Genomic DNA, 7,991 nt, shown 5'->3' with positions numbered 1-7,991 from the left:
CTTGCAAGTAAACATTTTTTTCTTCACCATTTTTGTGCTTCTTCCTTTGGCAAACACTGATGCAGTGTTTCCCCCCTCACCTCCATCCAGCTTCATGTTTGTCATGAAGTTGCTCCATGTTTGTATGTCAGCATCATCCATATCAGAACAATTATGGCAAGTTTGTTACTTTACTTCTGCAGCGGAGCCTGTAGGAGGAGCTCACAGTTTGCTATTTTATGCTTCTCACAGGTTTAGGGCCAAATTTTCAGCCTCTAATTTTGAATACAAACATTTTGAGTATACAATTAATGAATTTGCAGGCACAAACAGGTGGTATTGCATTTGTATGGACAAATGAAGTAATGGTAGAAATTGATTCATGAATAATTTTATGCTTGAAAAATGAGCTTTGATCCTGCAAAGTCTTACAATGGACTTAACTTTATGGACGGTGAGTAGTCTCATTGACTTGCATTGGACCCTAGAGATAAAAAAGGTGTTTCAGTATACCATGTTTTTTAAAAAATATGCATTTTAATGACAGGTTAGAATGGCTTCACACTTTGCAAGGTCAATCACTATACACATTACACATATACCACCTGTCGGGTGAAATGGCTTTAAAAAGACGGTTCTGGTCTATCAGGTAAATATTGGATACTTGGAGATGTGTATATATGTTAAATATACCATGCAAAATATCCTATATGGTTGCATATTTAACCATAGAGATTCATAGAGCAGAATTACTCCGATATCATTCTTATTTCACATTTTGTGCCTGATCCTGAAGTCAACTGGAGTTTTGCCTACATCAGGGTTGGACCTTGAAAGATTTTGTGTGTGTTTAAACAATGCAGTGAATTAAGTATTATCCTGAAGTCTGGCTATTATGTTTGTCTGTTAAACTTTATTTAAATGTGGGTTTTTTTTGTATTTAGCAGTATGACACTATGTGGTTGGTTAAGCCAGGCTGGGTTGATTATCACTAAAGTGTTATTTATTTCTATTTTATTAAGCCCCTTTTTACATTCATGTTACTGGTTAATTTATACTTTTATTTCATGCACTAGTTGGTTTTACTGATTAATATGCCCCATGGCATTCAATAAAGCCAGGCAGAGGAGGAAATAAGAGTGGTATTAATTTCTAACATTGCTATAAATTTGCCTTAATAAAACTAGCTCAATAACACTGCAGTAGTAATACAATGGATGCCTCCAAATTGTTAGCAAAGACACAATTGAAAGAGTAACACATTTTTTCCTGATTTTAACATTGCTCTAGTACCTTTGTACTGGTGAAATTAGATTTTATCTATTACAATGTTAACTCCTCCTTTTACATGGTCCTCTAAGAACTGGTAAATATTAAAGTCACAAATGATTATTTTAATTCACTTCATTGGTTCTAAAGGTGCTTATATATTCTTTGGATTATGTGATCTTTTAAAAGTGGATCGGTATTCATGACTTCTGCTTTTCTAGTCCTGCAAGTTCACATATGCAGAAGATATTTGCTTTGGCATCTGAGCACAGTCATTCCCAGAACTGAAGATGCTCTAAACACTAACTTGATTAAGATGGCCAAATACTGTAGTTGGTGGCTTTTACAACCAAGTGTGACTGAGACAGTTTCAAGTGTGTTCCATATTTACAACACTAGAGCAGCCTAAGAACTGAATATGTTTCTCAATGGATATCGCTTGAAACACGAATCCCATCCAGTCTACTTCAGAGTAACCCTAGAGAGATCTCTCACATATCTTAACCACTTGAGAAAAACTGACTGGTTAAGATACCTTACTCACATATCAACCTTCTAAGCAAATTGGCTAGCATTTCATGGGGAGAAAATGTTCAAAAATCTCTGATCAACCAGTTTAGCCCTCTATTACTCTGCAGCATGATGCTGTGCTCTGGTCTGGTTTAAATCATCTCATGTTAATCTGGTTGACACACAACTATATTCAACTATGCAAATAGTAACTTGGATGATTAGACCCACACCAGTACCATGGCTTCCTGTGTTAAACAACATCACTCCTCCACACATCCATCATGGTTGAGAATATCAGGCAAAGCAGAGCCTACCACAATAGACCTCTTTGACCACCCAAGAGTGCACCTGTTGCCAAAGTGCCCATTATGGGGCCATTTACGCTGCCCAGATTTCTCTGTGGCATTGATATGGTGTTAAGAATAGTCTGCAGCTGATGTCAGAAAACAGTCTCTTATAATTGACCGGACTGTGTGTGTACCCAGCTTTGATTTGCCAAGCCAGGCCCTTCTAAACAAATTTCAAATGGGACAGGATCACTGTGCAGCCACCCTTCACGCCTGGGGCCGATAAGGGGATCCCATATGTGGCTGTGGCCAAAGGCAGACAATGTCACCCATCATTGATGACTGCCCTCTGACCAGATTTAATGGTGGTCTGAGAGCTCTGCACTAATTGGTAAATTGGCTTGGCAAGCTCCACATCCAATAAGAAGACTCATGACTGCTCTTATCTCATCTGGCCATCAAAATTAGCTTTTAAAGTATCAGAAAGCATAAAAGATTCTGGAATGAGAGGCAAACAAGAGAAAAGTGGATTAACTGATTTTCTTTTGAGTAGTAAAATAATTACTGTTGATTTACATTTTGCAATTGATTTACATATTCCATTGCAGGAGAGGGGAATTCTTGAGAAAGTAAGACAACTAAGGACTCCCGAGTGGTAGAACACATTGGTTTGGTCTAATAACTGACCATTATTATGTAATTTTTCCCCTATATTTCATGTTGGTCCTATGATTATGATACCTAGGGTGTTATCATCACCTTACAAAAATATGTAGTTCTGTCAAACTTTTTGCCCACTTAATGCCCTACTTTGGCAAATTTCTATTGATATCATTGGAAGTTTTGACTGAGTAAATGCTTCACGATCCAGCCCTTATTTGTCCTACAGAACATAGTTTAAGCATTGTAGTTTGGCAACAGAAGTCAACATAAAAACATGAACAAAAATGTTTCATATATATATAAATGAAAGTGTGTGTGTGTGTGTGTATGTTTATATCTATACCTTGCAAGATCTGGCCCTTAACAAATCACTGAACACATTATACAGAGCACTTGTGGGGAGAAAATGTGGCCTATGTTTAAAGATTTAAAATAAATATATGTAAAATGTAACTTATTTTTACACTCAGAGTGCTATCAAACAATGCTGTCATTTTAGTATATGTATTTGTTTGGTAGAATGTAGCGTATTGTCCAATGTTAGGCCCTGAACCTACAGTCAGATTCGCACAGGTCAAGGATCTGTCTATATGGATCCAATGGCAGGATAAAGGCTTTATACATCTGTGTATAAAGCAATTAATTTTTCTAAATGGTGTCAGAAATTATAAAATAAATAACATTGCCTTATTTATTTAACATATAAATTATATGTCCAGAAATAAAGATATATCATTGAGTTTGCTTATATAGCACTGATATATTTTAATTATATTAAATAACTTAATTCAAGTGTTTTATAACCTTTTAATCATAGTCATTGAAGTTAGAAATGGAAATGACCTCTTTGATAATCTAGCCCATCTCCATGTCAATTCAGGTGTAACCCCTACACTACATTGTGTAATATTTTGTCCAGTCTACTCTTCTCTTGAAGGCTTCCAATTTTTCAGCTATATTTTCAACTTCCAATTTTCAATCCAAAATTAAATCTTTTTGTTTTGATCCAAGATAGTAGCCAGTAATATGAATAGTAACATTCACTGTTACATTAGATATAATCCTTCATGCTTTAGCATGTATGCCAACCACTAACTGCATGAGGTTGGGAAAAAACTTAACTATGGATGGCTTATTCCAGAATTGTACTTCATGGGTTGCCTTGCACCTTCCTGTGAAGCACCTTGTCTATACTACTATGGGAGACAGGATGTTTGATTAACTAGACCATTGACCTGATCCAGTTTGGCAATTACTTTGTTTCTGAGAAGTGCTCAGCACCTGCATCACTTACTAATATGATAATTGATGCAGACTATTAGCACTCCTCAGCTATCATAGACATAAGCAGGAATTTTAGGATCAGGCCCATAATTTGTATTTGAGGTGGGTATATATAAAATAATCTAACTATGGGGCCACTTACCTTGCCCAGATTTCTCTGGGGTATTGATATGGTGTTAAGAATAGTCTGCAGCTGATGTCAGAAAACAGTCTCTTATAATTGATCGGACTGTGTGTGTCCCCAGCTTTGATTTGCCAAGCCGGGCCCTTCTAAACAGATTTAAAATGGGACAGGATCAGTGTGCAGCCACCCTTCACACCTGGGGCCGATAAGGGGATCCCACATGTGGCTGGACACTTTACAGGACACTTCAGCTTCTAGGCATGAACACAGGCAACAGTAATGTTAATAGTGGAAAAAGAGAGTGCACAGTTGTAATTCTCACACTATTTACCCAAATGCAAGAGTATTGCAAACATCAATTTTCTTGTGTTAAAGCACACCCATGCAGGGTAAGCAGCAGTGTTTGCAAGATGGGTGGGGGATGAGGGTGCAGGGAAATATGTTTGGGTATTTAAGCATAACATTGACAATTAAATATGGAAAGATCTCCTTAGTTAATAGCGTCTAGGAAAAAAAGACATATAGGGATGCAAGTAAAACAACAAGGGTTAAGGCAACATCTTTTCATTTTCAGGGTTGGAAAGGGTTTTTCCCAAAAGCCAGCTATTTTAAAAGGACATACATAAAGAAAAGCAATTAAAGAATGGTGGGGTGGAGGGAGGCTAAACTACCCTGCCCCTGGTATTCCACTTATCTTAATATTGATGTTGAAACAAGAAGATTATTTTTTCCACTGAATGCATCCGATGAAGTGAGCTGTAGCTCACGAAAGCTTATGCTCAAATAAATTTGTCAGTCTCTAAGGTGCCACAAGTACTCCTTTTCTTTTTAAGAAGATTAATGTTGTTTCAACTTTTCTCTTACTTGGTCTATTACCAGTAAAGACTGTTAATTTTTCTTTGTACATCCATATAAGGCAACTGTGCTTGTTTAGAAGGAACAGTGGTTTTCTTTCTTTCTTTCTTTTTCCTTCAAAGGAAATATTTACCATTTTTTCCATTCTTTCCCTTCACAGAGTTTTCCTCCCCATCCTATATATTTATATGAAATTAAAGGTGTTGTCTTTATTTATAGCTTGGCAATAAATATAATTTATTTCTATACCTTTTTTCTTTATGGCTCAGTCCTGAAAAAGGAATTGCAGTCAAAACATTGTTGCTAAGTTTTATATTTTCAGTCATGCATTTAAGTCACTTTTGCTGCAGAAGGAATAGATCACTTTACAGACGACATTTTCTGGGAACCAAAACTTAAAATGTAAAAACAATGTAGCCAAAACCCGTCCCTAACTGCTAAAAGAACACACATTGAATACAATAAAGCCAAACAGTCATAAATGCTCTCATTATAATATTTTCTGGACATCAAAAGTAAATCCCCCCTATGATTGATGCAGTTGAAAGGCTGCATATTACATAATCTGGGATTTTGCACTGATAATGTTCATTACATGTCTGAATCAATCTTTATTGGGCTTTCCTTGAGAGGAAAAAAATTATAAATGAAAACTTCAGTTAGTACAAATAATGAATAATGTCTTCAATGTCAATGAATTGTAGAGCTATATGTGGAAAGAACACTTGATGATTATCATTGCCCTATTCTGGTGAGTGTCCGACTTTATACCAAGACGTCCTGACAATGTATTTTAAGGACATGGAAACAAACTTAATTAAGTGTGCAATGGAATAACTCCACAGAGCAAGGTTTTTTATTTTTTTGAATGTAGGCTAGACGATTTATATTTCCAAGCCACAGGGTGGCGCCATTACCCACTGCTCCGTATTCCGAATCCTCGCCCCGGCCCCCACCCTTTCTCTGCACTTCGAGAAGCTGCTGATTTTCCATGCATGCGGCGAGGCAGTTCAATGGATCAATATGATTGATGTGCAATAAACCCTAAGATCTGTTAAAATATGCAATAAGTTTGACGTTATGCGATACAATTATGGTAATATGATCACTGGGCAGGGATCATTATGGGATCATTGCACTGAAAAGGGGATTGCTCTCTGCCTGCAATGCAGCTTCCCCCAGCCCAACGATTTGCATTCAACTGCAACATCCTGAATCTTTGCAGCGTATTATTGCACTGGAACTCTAGTGCAAAAAAGTGCATGCAAATAGTCAGATTCTTGTTTGGGAGTGAGGGGAGATGATATGATTTGCATGGAGCCATAATTCTTTTCCTCATGTGCGTTTACATATTTGTTTTAAATCCTGCTTGAAAGGCAGGTGAAGGGAAATATTTTGCCCCATAAATCATGGAAAATTAACCTCAGCTGATGGCTCCTGTAGGACGCAGGGATGGTAGGCAGTTTAAATGAAACCCTGTGCGGGCTGGAGCAGAGGATAAGTTTGGGAATATTTTTCTTCCTGTCTGCCTGGAGTTTATGGACCCTTGAACTGGAGGCACAGCTCGAGAAAGACGAGTTTTATGCCGGCGCCTGTCACATCAACCTTGCCTCTTACGCGTGATAATAATAATACCCCCCGCCCTGACATCAACGTGTGGGGAAGATAGCAGACAAAAGGATCGCGCTGTCAATAAAGGTTAAATAACAAATGAAAATCCATGGGATCAGATTATTTCCAACCACCTCCCTAGTCCCCTCTGCCTACCCCAGTTAAATAAACGTTGTCTTTCAGATCCGAGCTAAAAACAAAGGCCAGTTTTGTTGTGTGTGTGTTTTTTTTAAACAGATGTTTGCAGAAATCCTTGCCCTCTTTTGGCCGCACTAGCAGCAGCTTTATTGGAGGCGCCTGGGAGCGCGTGGATGTGGTTTGCCGCAGTTCAGCGCAGGTACCAAACCCCACTCTTAACTGCGCAGTGCAGGCACCCACTGTTAATTGCAAAGGTGGACAGCCTTTTTAATTAAAAATCAGTGGGTCTGATTTTATTGGGCCTCGCTTAGATTGATGCAAGAGAACCACGCATTTTCTTTAATAAATAACTGGCACTTAGGTGTGTGTTCAGTAGAGTGCTGAGAGATTAGTACAGATGAGTTGTGACGCTCTCGGTGCTGGAATTTCTGTGCTCTCTATAATGCAGCTTGTAGAAAGCTATTGAACGCGTTCTCATGTTGCAGAATAGGGACCACTTGTGGCAGGGGCACTGCTGCACCTACCACCTTCCCCAGCTCCCCTCCCCAGACATCCACCAACCTTTGAGAGTAGGGCCTTAAAGTTTGCTCTAATACCCTGTCCCTACCCATTACATTTTGTTGGTTTAGGGAGGGTACAGGGCTTTGTGTCTTCAGCACTACATCTGAGGTGATACTGCTCCTTGTCATGATTATTTTTATCATATTTTTGTGAGAGAAAATAAACAGGAAAAGAAAGTTTCTCTACACAACTACACGAGGCAGTTGCTACAAAAAGCAGGTTTTCTTGGAAACTGGAATATGCTCTTCTAAACCGCAGCAAAAAGGACTATTTCTGGCATTGATTACTTGGATGGGGGAGGGAGAAGGGAGTAAGATGGCAGTGACAGAAGGGGTAGCTGAGAAATACATTTACTGTAAATAATATAAATCTCTAGGAGCAATACACTTTTCACCTCTGGGTGCCACTGTTCAACTGTTTCTTGTTCAGTGACCATCTGTCTGGAGGTCCAGCATTTACTAGAGAAATATTCCTGAAAGAAGCTATTAAAGAGACATTTCCTATATCTCTGATTATCTGAGATACAGTTTTTCAACATATGAATGTTAGTTATGCACTGTTCTGATATATCTATTTACATACTAAAAGATGAACTAGTAAACTGAGGAAGATTCATGTTTGCCCTATTTAATGAACAGAGTAGTCTGATTCTTTGAATCTTCTCTTCACTTTTTGGCTAGAGGTTGAAAGTTAGGTGTTATGTACTC

The sequence above is a fragment of the Lepidochelys kempii genome, chromosome 11, assembly GCF_965140265.1.
Source record: "Lepidochelys kempii isolate rLepKem1 chromosome 11, rLepKem1.hap2, whole genome shotgun sequence".
Classification (NCBI taxonomy): Eukaryota; Metazoa; Chordata; order Testudines; family Cheloniidae; genus Lepidochelys; species Lepidochelys kempii.
Note: the sequence above shows the minus strand (reverse complement) of the source record.